Here is a 16,327-nt window from a genome sequence, read left to right on the forward strand (position 1 = left end):
CAGTATATTAATGTACCTAACTTCCTGCAGCTCCTCCCACATTGTATATTACCATTTGTTATCTTTGCCAATTTGCTATACGTGAAGCAAAATCTGAGTTTTTTAAATTTGTATTTATCTTATTTTTAGTGATTTGAAGCAATTTTTCATATAATCCTTTGGGAAATGACTCTTGGGCTTGTATTAATATCAATCAATTCTTCAATAGGCATCTATTAAGTGCTTAATATGTGCTAGACACTGTGCTAAATGCTGGAGAAACAAAAAGAGGCAAAAAACCCCAGACCTCTTTCTCAAGGAGCTTACAAACTGATAGGGGAAATAACATGCCAACAAATCTATACAAAGCAAGCTATATACAGGAGAAACAGGAAATAATTAACAGAGAGAAGGCATTAGAATTAAGAGGGGTTAAAGAAAGCTTCCTGTCGAAGCTAGGATCTTAGATATCAAATCCATAGTAGAGTTATTTCATGCAAAGATTTTTTTCTGTAATTTGCAGTTTCCCTTCTTATCCAAGTTGCATTAATATTTTTTGTGCCAAAGCTTTTTAATTTCCTATAATCAGAATTGTCTATTTTGTTTTTGTGATGGTCTCTACCACTTATTTGACTAATAATTTTCCCCCTAGCTGTAGCTGTGAAAGGTACTCAATATCGTTCTCTTCTAATGGATTATTTATGGTATAAACTTTTTTAATCATGTCAAATATCTATTTTGAGCATAATTTTGCACATGATGTAAGATGCTATTCTAAAGTTATTTTTTTCCAAACCATTTTCCAGTTTTCCAGTGGTTCTTATTTCAGATGGAAGCTTTTCCCAAATAATCCACACATTCATGTTTATTGAGCATTTAGTTATTAATTTATGTTGCTTTTTATTCTTCTTTATCTTGTTTATTTTATTTATCTACTTTTGTGTTTCCAGTATCAAATCATTGTTTTGGTTATTGATTTATAATATAATCTGAATTCCAAATATGCTATAACTTCTTCATTCCTAAAGTTTTCATGATTTCTCTGGGAACTTGGACCTTTTATTCCTACAAATAAATTTTGTTATTATTTTGTATGTCTCTATAAAGTACCTACTGAGTATTTTGATTTGTATAGCACTAAAGCTATCAATTTCTATAATACTGTTGTATTTATTATGTTTGAATGGCTGATCCATAAACAATAAATACTTCTCCAATTATTAAATTAATTATTTATTTCTTTAAAAGTGCTTTATAATTGTATTTGGTAGATCAACTCCAAGGTATTATTATACACATTGTAACTATTTTTTGGAATTTCCCTTTCTATGATTTCCTCCTGGATTTTATTATTATCTATTTATTACTACTATATTATATACCATATAGAAATGATGACAATTTTTAGAGATTCATTTTTGCATCCTGTTATATTACTGAAGCTATTGTCTCAGTTTCATTACTAATTCTTTGGGGTTTTCTAAGCAAACAAGATTGTCGCTCTCAAATAACTGTCATTAAAATTTTAGAAAATAGAAATTTTGTAATAAAAGCATAATTGAAGAGTTTTGAAAACCATGGGATATGCCACACATTGGGGTTGGAGTGGGTATCAGACCTTCTTAAAAGAGGGAGTCATGAAACAATGGATAAACTTATTAGATATTTTCAATAAAAATCCTACATGAATACATTTGCTTTTTTTTTTCAATGAAGACACAGGTCAAACTAAAGCAAACAAAAGTGACACTAATACTACGAATTTGCTTGGCATGACAGTGAATGCAGCACAGTAAAAATTGAATACAGCATGTATAAAAGAGATCAGATTTGAGTGTCTATGTATTTAATTTCAATAAAGATATTATCTATAACTGTCCCCTTCAGTTGCCATAGGCTCATGGCACAGATAAGTTGAATCATTGTGCTTCTTTCTGTATTCAGATGAGAAATACGTAAACTTCAAATTAAGTAATATTTTTGAAAAAGTTAAAAATACTCTAATAGCTTCTATGTTTCCTAACACTGTTCATTTTAGCAAGCACAGCATAGTTAGCTGGTTTGAAAAAATTTTGGATTTGAAATTTCTAATAATTAAATTTAAATTTAATTATCTTTAATATTTTATTCTCTTTAATCCTTAAGAAGTAGAAGAGGAAATCCACCAGAGCAGTTGAAACTAATATAAGCAAAAAATTAGAGTCTATTTAAGTAAAGGAAATACAAAAACGCAAAAGAAAAAGAAATCCAGAAAACACAATCTGTTGTATTTATCACTGTAATTCATAAATATTATTATGGCTAGAGTAGAAAGACCATTGTGTTTGTTTGTACAAATGCAGATAGCATGCAACCCAATAAATTGAAATGACAGCTTGAATGTATCCGTATAGAATCCATAGACAACGCAAGATAAATTATCCTCTTCTTTTTTTCCAGATCTGCTGTCATTCATTAATGAATACAGAACAAAGCTATTAGAGTCTGGCATTTTCATCACCAAAGGCAAGCATTTCTTGAGCCTTAGTCTGTGGGCCTCTGCTCTCCACTCTCCCCCTTAAAGGACTCATCCATTCTCATGATTTCAAGTGTCACTGGACAAGATAATTTTCCAAAGAAAATTAAATGTTTTTAATAAGCAATAATAATTTCCCCCATAAAACCATGTCTGTCACATCGAAAGGATTGCTCAAATCATAAGTGTAGAGCTAAGAGCAGAAAATAGAAAGCCTTATTTGGAAGGAGAAAAGTAGTTATAATCTGAAGTAATTTTTATAATCAGAATGATGCTTGGAGAATCATATGCAAAACAGCTTTGACAAGTTTCACTTGTAAATAATATTGTAACAAGAAGAACTACTTATATTTTTGAAGTATTTTGTAATCAGCTATTTGAGAAATTTAAATATTTCTATTTTGCATTAAAAGTGGATGATAGATATAGTTAAAGATGCTTATTTGATTATACGTATGATATAGCACTGAAACTGATGTTAGAAAATATTTGTTCCATTTAAAATCTATTTATGTCAATGCCACACGAAAAGAAAATGTCAATACTATTAATGGATTTTTTAAAAATGAGAATGATGTAATGTGGAAGAATTCTGTTGGACCATATACTGATGGAGCTCATCTAGAGTCGCAGTGAAATGCAGGCCTATAGATACTGGTTTAAAATGTGGCCTTTTGTGTAATTTAGGCACATTACAATCCCTTGCATTGAGAAATATGACTGTGGAGCTACTCAGAGCATTTCCAAGTCATTACAGGAGTAATCAACTTTGTATAAAACATTCCATTAAAAGAAAGACTTTTCATGGAATTGTGCAATGATATGAACTGGGCATTTCTTTATCATTGCAAAACATGCTGTCTTTCTTGTGCCAAAGTACTTCTAGGGTATTTGAAGCATAGCACTCCTTCTGGCCTATTCTCCCAAGTTACACTCACAAATTGTGAGTGAAGAGAGTGACTGCTACCTTGGGTTCTAGGAATAGTCCTGTGAGTCTGCACTAACAATATAGCTCACTAATGTACTGTCACTTACCATTTAGCCAGTAGGCACAGTCAAATATCGGCAAAAGCATTTACTACAATGGCATAGTCAGAACATTAGATTCAAATATTCCCCTCATAAATCTGGAGTGCACTCTGCAATGACTATACATAGCATATTTAGGAAGAGTGGGCACAGACTTATCGCTTAAGGATAGTGAGGCATACTCGTAAGGAACTTGGTAGCTAGAGCAACTCAGAACTCCTGGTACTGTAGGGCCTGAAAGTCCTTTCTCTCTATATAAAATTCCTACTAATTTCCACCCTACCACCCTGGATACAACATCTCTTCTGGATAGGTTGTTTATCTAGGCTCCCTTTATCTATTCCTCTCCACAGTTTGACTCCTGATATCCATTGCTAACTCTCTTTTTAGTCCATACTCTAGGTTTGTTGTTGTTGTTTTTTAATCTGTTGTCAGAGATACTGCTTTTAAAAGTTGTTGTTGTTGCTTCCCTCTCAAGTGACAGTCCCTCTATATTTATATCTGTCTGGAGTGTATGTCTCTGTTCCACACTGAATAAAGCTACTCCTGATGCCCAAGTATCTCCCATTCAAAGGTACATACATGGTCATTGATGGGAGTGGTGGAGGGAAAAATTACATTCTCTCTCTTTAGGAATCTTCTCCACATACAGAGAAGAGTGTTCTATCTTTATGAAAGAATCCTGAGTATTAACAATAATAGCTAATATTAATAGCTAGCATTTATATTGGGCCTTAAAGCTTGCAGAGCCTTTTGCATATATTACTTCATTTTATCCTCATGACAATCCCAGAGATTCCCATTTTACAGATGAGAGAACTGAGGAAGACCATGTCCTGTCTCAGTTAGTAAGTACTTGAGGCAGGATTTGCACTCAAGTTTTACTGATTCCAAGCCCAGCAATCTATCATACTTTAACATTTGAAGGCTTCTTTACCTCTGATACCTATTCTTTGCTTTCTGTGTCAGGAGGAAGGGGGAGTGGGATTGGGGGTGGGGGAGGAAGGCAAATTCCATTTCCTTTACAGAAGAAAGAGAAAAAAACTCACATTTTCTTATTATAATAAAAAAAGATGAACCAAATTCATTTTATAACAACAATTTCCCTTTGAGACACATGCTTATTTGGTGATAGTTTTGAAAACTGAGCACTCTAAATAAATCAATTCAAGGCCTACACATTCTTCCTCTGATCCATAAAAATGAAGTAATTACATTTGTGAAAAAGTTAGAGTTATGGATAATAAATTTATAAAATAATCTTTCCCAATACAAAAAAAAATTCTTTCTTTGCAAATAGAATTGAAGAAAGGAAAGATTTTTTTTTAAATTGGCACTTAACTGATCTATAGAAGCAATTCTGATTGTATTTTAAAGACTCAGGTATTTATAAAAATATGGAAGCCCACTTGCTATTGACAAATATGATATATTTGGTCTTATTCCATTTGAAAAAAATGTTTAAAAAGACTTGTTTTGTGATAACATACTGACAAAACATTCAAACCTGAATGGCTTATTATCTTTCGGCCATGGGTGAAAAAATAATTCTTTGGTTTATCAAACAAAGTGATATAAATTTTACTACTGTTAGTTATAGCATGTTTGTGTGAAATAGGCTTTTCTGCAATAGCTGTTATAAATATAAAATATTTACTTCAATTAGCATTTGAAAAAATTCAAGTGTAAACAACATAGGTGATGTATTTTAAAGAAAAAAAGTCCACCCATCACACTAGTTAGTATTACATTATTATTACATGTTATAAATATGAAAATTAGAAGTGATTACAAAATATCTTTATATGCTATGCTATTTTCATTACATATTGACCATTTGTGTTATAAATTGTATGTAACAATTTCTTAATTTTATTTGAATAAAATATAAGTTAAGAAAATTGGGGATTAAAATAGTAGGTTAAAACCACTGGACTAGTTCATTTATCATTAAAGGAAACTTTCACTGGACCCAGTTTAAAGTGTTTTTTTAATATAAGTAAGAAAGCATTGCATAGAAGAATGAAAAATGGACAGGATCAACAAATACCTTTGTTATGTCCTTATTATGCCATTAAATATCAGTTTTTTCACTTGTAAAATGAGAAAGTTGGAGTAGAAATTCTCTAATTTCTCTTCTAGCTCTAATAGCCTATGAACTCTTGATTCTTCTATTTTATTAGTTCATTATTTCTTAAATTAGACTAGATAGATAATAGAGTTATATCTCTATATAGATGCAGATATAGATATGAATGTTGTTCATCTTTCATTTTCAAAGAGAACCAATGACATCACATGATATCTTGACTTGCCTGAGAATTGGATTTAAGTGTGGCAGTTACACAAATTCACCAACCTTACTCTCTCTTCCTGAGGCATCAAAGCTCAAAAGTCAAGATGACTGGTGATGACCCAGGATGCAGTGAATGACCTTGGCATCTTCAATGTCTGACTAAGCTCTAAGGGCTCCATAGTGGCTGCTTCATGGCCATTGGAACAAATTGTTCTCATCTGTCCATTCCTCCAAGAGAAGTCATCCCATACTTTGGGTAAACACCCCCTAAGTCACCAACAGGTTGGAGGCCTGTCCATTCTCCTCAACCTGGTTTAGCCTGTCTGCTGACATGGTTTTCTGGGGTATGGCTGCTGCACATGCTACAGCTTATTGGAGCCACAGGTGAGAGTTAATATGAATGTAGATCTAGATTAGCTATAGATACAGATATAGCTATGGATGCTTAGTACACATACAAATACACATATTATTATCAAGTCTATGAATTAGGATGTAACTATCAGATTATAAATTCCTTGAGGAAAGGGACAATTTTTTTTCATCTTTGTATTTCCAGTGCCTTTCCTAAAGTAGCTACTTAACAAATATCTGTTGAATTTGTTTGATAACTACAATTAATGAATGGAAGTTACAGGGGAGCAGTTTGACTCAACCAATGGCCTTCAGCAAAGTGATAAAGTTGAGGATAAGATAATGGCTTTTTTACTATTTTAAGTTTTTGAAAAGTATTTAGCCCAGAGAGTTAGGTTCTTCGGGTATTATTATGCCCATTTTGCAGATGAGAGAATTGAAGTTCATAAAATTTCAGTGACTTTCCCACCATCAAATACCTGGTAACCGTCACAGTTGATCATCAAATTCAGATCTTTTCTTTCTCTAGGACCAGTGCCTTTTTTACTCTACCACACTTCTTACTATATTCTGTGAACCAGCTAATAATGCCCAACAATTAGTCATTAAATATGTTAGATTATGACCATGTTGATCTTTCTATTCTCACCACAACAATTTGTTTAATTGAAGGCTGTAGTCATAGAAACAGAAATGCAGAGCTGGAAAAAAACCCCAACAAATCTCAGACTTCATCCATCCCAACCTCCCTCCTAATTCAGGAACCACCTTTACGAAAGGAAATAATCAAGTGATGGGATCTTAGTGCTTGACAGGTGGTCTGTCATCCAAGCTTTGTTTGGATACCTCCAGTGACAAGCAACTCTCTATTTCACAAGGCGACCCATTCCACTTGGGGTTAGCTACTGGATATGCCCTTCAACATTTGTTTTGACTTCAGTGAAGGCATAGCTCATACATGTGTTTAATTTGTAGCTAACACAAAGATGGGAGCTAAAGATAACATATTTGGTACCAAAGTCAGGGACCAAAAAGATCTCGATAGTCTAGAACCATGAGTTGAATCTTGTTGTTTGTTTTTACTGGACTTGAGATTTCATTTGTTTAAGGAGTTCTCGGTGATGAATTTTCCCTAGCAAAGCAGATCTGCATTTTCACCACAACTTAGAGTTTTAAAGGGTTGGGGGAAGTTGGAGGGGGGACGGGGAAAGAGTGGCACAGAGAGTTTAAGAGTCTTGTCCAGGATCACTCAATCAGCATGCCTCAAAGGGGAGACTTGAAGACAACTTTCTTTCCACTAAGCCATGTTACCTCAAAAGATTGCATTCATCCCCACCCATTTTCAAGTCCTTGACTTGGGTTCAAAAAAATCAATTGTAAAAGTACAATCTGGAAGAGCTATGGGTAAATAACAGTTCACATAATCATTCAGTGTCAAACTAAAAAGGACTTAGAAACCATCTAAGCCAATCCCTTCCTTTTATAGGTAGGGTGGGGATACTAAGTCCTAGAGAGGCAAGTGGCTTGTCTAGGGCCAAATATTTGGCTGGTGGCAAGGTCAAGATTAGAACCTAGGGCTCTTGACTCCTAGCCCAACACTCTCTGAGTAATACTCTAAAGGTAGTTTGGTGTAGTGACCTATATGAGCTATACTTGGAGTCAGACATCATGAGGTCAAGTCCTGACTCTCCATTTATTATCAGTATGATGTTGGTCAAATCATTCAACATCTCTGGCCTCAGTCTCCTCATTAATAAAAAGAGAGGACTGGACTAAGTCCTCCTGAACTCCTTTTCAGCTCTATGATCTTATGTATTCCACGGAAGGTAAGTAACATTTTTTTTAAGTGGGAGGAAGGTGGATCTGTTTCATATTCAGAATTTTCTGTTTTACTTCATTTCATTGCAGGAAAAAATTGTCTAATTAATTGGCTAATTACATGTGTGATTTAGAAGGAGAAAATTGAATAGTATTGACAGGAGAAGTGATGGGAGAGGCTTGTAGGATATAAAAACTGACTAGCTCAACCAAGAAAACTCTGTCTTGCACCTTATCTCTGTTTCAGTCACATTGTCATTAAATGTTCATGTGCAGGGCCAGCTGTAGGATGAGCTGAGATGTGAGGGAAAGAAAGAGCATTACATTAAAATATCTCCTCCACTTGGATGCCATAGTACCCTTCATTCTGCCATTCCTTTGGGAGGTAGTGTGGTTTAGTGGAAAGACTTCTGGACTGGGAGTCAAGAAACTTGAGTTCTTTAACTAACTGTGTGACCTTAGGCAGGTCAGTTTCCCTTTCTGAGGCTCTATTTCCTCAACTATGGAATAGACTAGATTAAGTCCTTTCTAATCCTATCATTCTAGATGATTCATTTTTTAAAATTTCTCTTTAGAGATGCTCTTTTAAAAAGCAATGTTCAGACTTCAGCACTTCAGTGTGAGGTTTTAAAATCTTATCCCCTTACCTATTTGATTTGAGTTTATAATTTAAGTGATTTCCAAGTTAGGGTAGATCTGAAAAAAATTATGTGTGAAGGAGAGGGGAGAAGGGAAGAAGCTCCTACTATGTGCCAGGCACTTTGCTAAGTGTGATAGAGATATTACCTCACTGACAATGACTTGGGTCTTTAGTTCTGAAAGTACATATCCATCCTACAAAATGAATATTGACTATATTCGATTTGAGATTTCAATATCCTTTTCTGTTCCAGCCAATAGAGAAGCAGTACAACATAGAGCATAGGGTACACACCTAGTATGCCTTAGGTTCAGAAAGCCCACTTCAAATAATGACACTGGCTAAGTCCTTAATTTCTCTAGGCTTTAATTTCCTCATTATAAAAGCAGGAGGGTATTCAACTGCTATCATTTAAGTTACTTTTCAGCTATAAATCTATGATCCTTTAATCATTTCCCTTTCTTTCTGGTTTGTTTGTTCATTTGTTTTTGTATATCATCCCTATTTTAAGATAAGGGAACTGAGGCAGACAGAGCTAAAATGACTTGTCTAGGGTCACATAGCTAGTAAATACCTGGGTCTGAATTTGTATGCAGATTTTACTGAATCTAGGTTCAGCAGTCTGTGCACTATGGTGCCACCTAACTTCCTCAAAGAATATCTGGCAGAATCATACCAACCAAAAATCCAATTTGATTTCTGGTGGCAAATTTGGCTGTCTGGAACCTATAATTATAATTAGTTTCCCAATTTCATAGCAGGCTTCATGAACAACAATTAGGAGACCCACACAATTTTCCATTCAGTCTGGTTCTATGGCAGTTACCTACAATCAGCTTCCATTTGTATGTTTTGAAGGGGACACAATGGAAAGTCTCTGAATTTATGTAGTTGATTTGGGGATACCTACTTATATTTGTATGTTCTTATTCTTACTGCAGTGATTTTTTTTTTTTTTTTGCAATTGGGGTTAATCGATTTATCCAGGGTTACACAACTCGTGAGTGTCAAGTGTTTGGTCTCAGGCCAGACTTGAACTCAGGTCCTCCTGACTTCAGGGCCGGTGCTCTATCCACTGTGCCACCTAGTTGCCCCCTACTTCAGTGATTCTTGACAAAGATGTCAGCCATCATTGATTCTTGTCTCTTACCTTCACTGTCTTAGGGAATACTCCCCTTTATTGAGTTTCAAATGCTTCCTGCAAAGGGATAATCCCACATCCACTAGAGGTAGAAGGACAATGCTTGGATTTAGTATGAGATTTGATTTTTGGCTCTAACACTTTCTATCTATATGACTTTGAGCTAAACATGTTGTCTATGAGCTTTAGCATCTACTATGTGCCAGGCATTGAGCTAGGTCCTAAGAAAATAAAGACAAAAATAAAACATTTTCTACACTAAAGTGCCTTATATTTTATTGGGAGAAACAACACATATTTGTGATTTCAGGAGGAGTCAGTCAACAGGCATTTATTAAAGGTTTACTAAATGCCAGGCATTGTGCTAAGTAGGCGCTATCAGCTGGAGGTGATGGTGGGGATTAGAAAAGGCCTCAGATAAGAGGAAGAAATTGAGATGAGCCTTGAAGGAGGCTTAAGAGTCTCAGAGGCAGAAGTGAGAATATATTCCTTCTAGGAATATGAAATAGTAAAAATTCACATGAAAGGTACATGGATTGCCATATATGAGGGATAGAAAGTCAGCTAGTTTGGCTGGGCCATCAAGTGTGTGAAAGTTAATAATATCTAAGTATATAAAGGTGGTCCTGAGACGGATTATAAAGGACTTTAAGCACCAAATGGAAACATCATATTTGTTTCTAGAAACAATAGGCAGCCACTGTAGATTCTTGAATAGAGGAATGACATGATCAACTCTGTGCTTTAAGATGATCACTTTGGCATCCATGTGGAGAATGGCTTGGAAAAGGAAGAGATTTGAGGCAGGGAGATCAAGTAGGAGGCTATTTGCAATAGCCCAGGTGGAAGGTGATGAGTGCCCTAACTAGGGTAGTGGCCATTTCACTGGAGAGAAGGGAAAACATACAAGAAATGTTGTAGAGTTAAAATTGATGAGACTTGGTAATTGATTGAATATATAGAGTAAGAAAGAGTGAAGAGGTGACCAAGTCACCTAAGATGACTCCTAGTTGACTGAAAGGATGATGGCCCCAATCTTGTAAAGTAAATAAAATCAGGAAAGGGGAAAGGGACATTAAGAAGGGGAAGATAATGAATTATTTTTCCAATACATTGAGTGTGGGATGCTTACTTCATGTGCAGGTCAAAATGTCTAATAGACAATTGGTGATGTAGGACTGGAGAACAAGACTATAGGACTGGACATAAATATCTGGGCAGGAATGTCCTAGCGTCAGCTTGAGTTGGCTCATAAGAACCTGTTGTTAAATTTTCAGTGTTAGCATTTGCACCTTAGAAATTGATAAATGCTGCAAATAAAACCTTGATTTATTATTTTTTGAATGTTTAGACTTAAGAAAATAATGGAAAAAAATGTTAATAATGCACATTAAACTTAAAACTGTGTCATGGACACATTGTTTTTCAGGGGGGAGCCTATTGTTAATCATTTACCAGAACATCACTGGATCTGAAAATCATTTGCATAGAGGTAATAAATAAATACATGAGAGATGAAATTACCTCAAGAGTGTTAAGAGGAAAAAGGAAGGTTACAGGAAAGAGCCTTGAGATACAATCAGAATTGGGAAATTGACATGGATTGTGAACCATCAAGGAGGCAAAATTGGAGAGGCAGAGGAAGTGAGGCAGGAGGAGAAACAAGACAGCAGTGTAATGAAATCCCAGAGTGGAAAAAGTTTTCAGGGAGAAGAGTATGGTCAACAGGACCAAATATTGCAGAGATTAAAAAGGAGGATGGTTGTTAAAAATCATTGGAATTGACATTTAAGATATCATTGGTAGCTTTGGAGGAAGCAATTTCAGTTGAGTGATGAGGTTAGATTCTGAAGTGAACAGCTGTGGAGTGGGGGGAAAGAAGAAGAAGCTCAAGGCAAAAGACTTCTATTTTCTTAGTGAAGTATGAGATGAGATCCACTGCTAAGAGAGTGGGAGAGGGTGGTGTGAAGATACAAGTGTGAGGAGAGAAGAAAAGGTTGGAAAGAGCTTCTGTGAGGATTGTGATAGGAAATCATTTAGGAAAGGATGCAAAGACTGCCTTGTTTCAGTGAGAGCCCAGTTGAGATTAGATAATATAATTTTGTCATGGACCCATTTAGCACATTTGTATGATTTCCTATTTAGTCATAGGCTCAGTAAGATTATAAGAGTCCCACAGTGGGAGTAATGTAGGGTGGGGTTTAGCAAGAGATGAGCAACAGTATGGAGAGAGAGAGAGAGAGAGAGAGAGAGAGAGAGAGAGAGAGAGAGAGAGAGAGAGAGAGAGAGAGAGAGAGAGAGAAACTTAGTACAGTAGGAAGTGTGCTGGAGTGGATAGAGCACCAGCCCTGGAGTCAGGAGGACCTGAGTTCAGATCTGGCCTTAGACACTTGACACTTACTAGCTGCATGACAAAGTCATTGAATGGGAGGAAGAAGAAGAAGAAGAAGAAGAAGAAGAAGAAGAAGAAGAAGAAGAAGAAGAAGAAGAAGAAGAAGAAGAAGAAGAAGAAGAAGAAGAAGAAGAAGAAGAAGAAGAAGTGCTGGATATGGAATCCGATGACCTGAGTTTGAAGACTGACTTTTCTATCTATTATCCATGTGACCCTGCACAAATCATTTAACCTCTTTAGGTATAAGTTGTGCTCCTATGATTGCAAAGTGGACAACAGTGTAATATTAGTTTGGTTAAGTAGGTCAAGATTGGGATGGGTAGAAAGAAAACTTAGAGCTGGAATGATGTCCTGGAAAGCTCCAGGAAAGCTAGAAAATGCTTAGCTTCTATGTTAAGGGGAAGGAGAAGGAGACTTTTAATGTGTCTCCTCAGTGTTTCTCTAAGTACGAAAAATGTGTGCAAAGAAAAACTATACTGCTTACTACCCTGGGAAGCCCCAAAGGGTAGTTCCCAGCAGGCAGCTAGCCACTTGCCCCCTGTTTCCAAGTAAAAGCTTATTTGTGAGACAGAATTAAAAAAAAAAAAACCATGAAGGAGCCTCCTCCACAAACTTCCCTGGGGATTGAGGGAAGAATTGGACTACATAATTGAAAAAAAATACCAACCCCATAAAATGTCCCAAATTATAATTAGAACACATAATCAGATGACTGTTAGTATCATTTTAAAAATCAAAGTCACTAAAGAGATTGAATTGCGTTTTCCCCTTTATTGAAAGGTACATATGCATATTCAAGCCCATAGGTTATGTAGGCACTGTAAGATAATGCTGATTTGTGTGTGTTTACAAAATCTCAGCACTATGTACTCCACAGAAATGAAGGTGCTTGCCTTCTAAAATAGGGGAGAAGGAAGTTGTATCATCAGCACATGTGCCATGCCATATTTTAACTTGGATGAATGAGCGAATGAATGGATAAACAAACATACCCTGAAAGGCAGTGTGTTCTCATCCAGTGATCATTAAAATGAGTATACCTGGATTCTGTTCCTATCTCCACCATGGACCATCAATCTTTTCATCAAGTAAGAACTTATTTTTATAAGAATTAAACACTTTCAAATAATTCTTTTATTTATATCGATTTAACTCTCTGGAAATTGCCACAATTATTCTTATCTCAAGAAGAGATTTACAGGCTTCATTCCCATTGAAATGCATTTAGAAGGGTACAAAGTAGCATGATTGAATAAATGTTAAACTAATTTATGGCATTTAATGAATACACACACATTTATTTCTTATTTAAGGGATACATACATTCTTTAAGATATTAAGATATAAATATATGCACATTCTTTAAGGAATAAGGTATCTGTGTAACATATATATATATATGTATATGCATATATATGTATATATTCCTTATGCATAAAGCTCATCATTTTCCGCCACATTTTAAAACAGCAATCCAGTGTTGTTGTTCTGTTTACAACATGTCATGGGAGTTTTTCCATAGTCAATATGTTGTTTATTTGCACCTAAAGACTGCACCACTCATCTCGCAAAAGATAAATATTCTTATTATGTCTGCGGACTCTGTTTAGAGGCTAAGGTTTATGTCATAGACTGCTTTCAACTGGTATATTTTGTGGCACAGATTCAATGGGAATCTGATCTGCTGAAAATATTTGGGCTGTGAAAACTCCCACACTGTGACAGATGTCAAGTCCAATTAAGTGACTCATGTCCAGGTTTCTGTCCAATAGGATTTCCCATTAAATATCAATTTAGGGAAAAAATTCCATCCTCCTTCTTAAGCCTTTATCTCTTACACCATCTCTAGGCTGAATCAATTGGTACCAGGAGAGCTAAGAAGCCACACACGGATCTCTGCTGTTTTTTTTTTTTCCTCTGCTCTACCACCTCTCTCCAGTCTTTCTCCTCTTCACTGTCACTGTGACTAGCGGGAGACTTTCACTTTTCACCAACCCAGCATCTTCAAGCTACTGACTATATTTTTATTACGAGGTAAAGAAAAGGGATTCCAGGGTGGAAGAGATGTGAGGGTGGGAGATGTGATATAGCCAAGCCTCGAGGGATTTCGAAAATATATATGTATTTATACGTACAAATAAACGAGGGCGAGGGAAAAGACAACATTATTCCCGAGTTACAGTTATTGTGTTCCTGGGAACAGGAGAGATACCGGCGGAACAAAGCCTTATCTAGGGAGGAAAATCCTCAATTCGGGTGAGATCGCATCTCTGCCCTGTATTTATCAGTTTTCTCTTAAGATTTATTAAGGGAAGGCAAGGAATACAACAGGAGAGAAATCTTATCTTAACCATCATTCTTATTGATCTGTTGGCCATTAGAAATCAGCTTTTGCTTTGATGGTGTTTATTTCTGCATCTCTTTTGTTATTTATAGAGACCTGGAAGCCGAGAAGAGTAAAGGCACAAGACTTTTCAACAAATCACGTGAAAATCAAAAACCAGCCAACGAATATTTTTATATATTTTTTAAAAGAGAGAAAATGTATTTTTAATATATCCACAAGAGAACCTTCATTCCTGTTCCAAACCGTGAAGAATTCTCTTCCGTCACCGTGGCCAACAGAGAGATGACAGCTTCGTTTTAATTTCTGAATACAACCATAATTTGTTGCTTTTAATTATTTTGTCCTCTTCCGAGTTGGGGATTCTAACCCCTACCCCTTCCCTCTTCCCTGGGATCTTCACTCTAAAAGATCTGAGACAAGATCTTTGAGAAGGTTTCCCCCCCCCCCAAGGTAAGTTTAATTCATCCCATCTCTTCTTTAGCACTTTAAAACTAACTGAGTTTGCACTGTGGGGAAAACAAACACATCTGAAAATGCATATTAGTTACTTTCCAAGAAAAAAAAATCCTACAGCAAATGCTGTTTCAGGGGGAAAAAATAGAAGCGAATCCAACCCGCTGTTCGAGGGCGAACTACCAACTTTGTACCCAGACTACAGCTGTGGATTGTCTTCTTTGGGTTTTTCCAAAGCTAGGGGCTTATTTAGGTCCATGGGAGATGAGTTCTAAACACAAATAGCCTTTAAATCATTGGGAAGGACTCTCACTTCTAAAGTTCGGTGTCTCAGCTTGTTTTCCTTTTCCTTTTTGGTTTTGTTTTGTTTTTAATGATGCCTCTGAAGGCTAGGCTCTTTTCTTCAGAGGAAGGAAGAACCGTAAAGAAAAGAATGTTTAAAAGGTATTTCACAACCAAATTTGTACCGAGAGTGCAGTGTCCAGGACAGTACCAGGAATGCTCTTTCTCGCTTTTATTTTCTCGAAAAGAGCACCCAGGTTACCTCGGAAATGAACTTGGACTCCCGGGGCAATAGGTTCTTGCATTCAGGGTTCAGAGGATTATGATTTCCTATGCGCTCTCTTCGCAATGGGATGGAATCACTAGCAGGTGATTTCTGCGCTCAGCGGCTCATTTCTTTAAACTGACGAAAGAGCGGAAAAAAGGGGTGGGGGCTGTGGAAGGATTATGAATTGTCAGTGTGTCTTCCTCGAATGTGTCTTTAAGATGAAGAAGCTGAGATTTCAAAGGTGAACTAGAACTTGGGAGTCTTTCCCCAGGGTTTTCGTGTTTCGGGAAGGAGTGCGGACCCCAGTGGTCTTAGCCTGGGCCTCTTTCTGGACAGTTAGAGCTGCTTCGAGCGCTCCCGGACTGTGGGATTTTCGAAACTTTACCCCTGTGTTGACGACTTGGAGGTCGCGTTTTCTGTAAAACGAGCGTGATGTCTTCCCTCCCTCCCAGGTTCTCGTCACCTCCAGCTCCCCACCCGGCTCTCTAGCCACATATCTTCCACCGCCACCCCCTGTCTGCAGACCACCACATTTCCTTCCCAAGGTTATTCTCGAGCCGCCGGACGCATTGTTTTATTACAGGCAGGCATGTCTCTATAAGTTCCTGAATTTGTATTGCTGTCTGCATGACAGATGGTGCTCTGTGAGGCTGCAAGGAGCTACGAGTCAATTTTCTTTTGAAAGGCGCCTCCGCGTTTATTTATTAATTTATTTACTTATTATTTCGGAGCCAGGGGAGGGCGGTAATGTGGGGTGGGGGAATCACCGTTCTCACCACCCACCGCCCCTCAGAGCCTACTCTCCAAATCCTG

Source organism: Phascolarctos cinereus, unplaced genomic scaffold (assembly GCF_003287225.1).
Source record: "Phascolarctos cinereus isolate Bilbo 61053 unplaced genomic scaffold, phaCin_HiC Scaffold_5;HRSCAF=322, whole genome shotgun sequence".
Classification (NCBI taxonomy): domain Eukaryota; kingdom Metazoa; phylum Chordata; class Mammalia; order Diprotodontia; family Phascolarctidae; genus Phascolarctos; species Phascolarctos cinereus.